Source organism: Neopelma chrysocephalum, unplaced genomic scaffold (assembly GCF_003984885.1).
Source record: "Neopelma chrysocephalum unplaced genomic scaffold, ASM398488v2 Primary Assembly neopelma1_96194, whole genome shotgun sequence".
NCBI lineage: Eukaryota > Metazoa > Chordata > Aves > Passeriformes > Pipridae > Neopelma > Neopelma chrysocephalum.
In genome coordinates, this window is record NW_020924843.1 from 5,825 (window position 1) to 6,168 (window position 344).

Sequence of the window (344 nt, forward strand, 5' to 3'; positions counted from 1 at the left end):
GGAACTGTCCTGGGAGAGCAGGGATGTGTCCTGGGAATGCACAGCCCAGTGGGAGAGCAGGGAAGTGTCCTGGGAGAGCAGGGATGTGTCCTGGAAATGCAGGGATGTGTCCTGGAATGCACAGCCCAGTAGGAGAGCAGGGAAGTGTCCTGGGAACGCAGGGATGTGTCCTGGGAATGCAGGGATGTGTCCTGGGAATGCAGGGATGTGTCCTGGGAATGCAGGGATGTGTCCTGGGATGCAGGGATGTGTCCTGGGAATGCAGGGATGTGTCCTGGAATGCACAGAGGCAAAGCAGCCCCCAACCTCCCCCCCCCGAGGGGCAAGACCCCCAAGGCCACTGA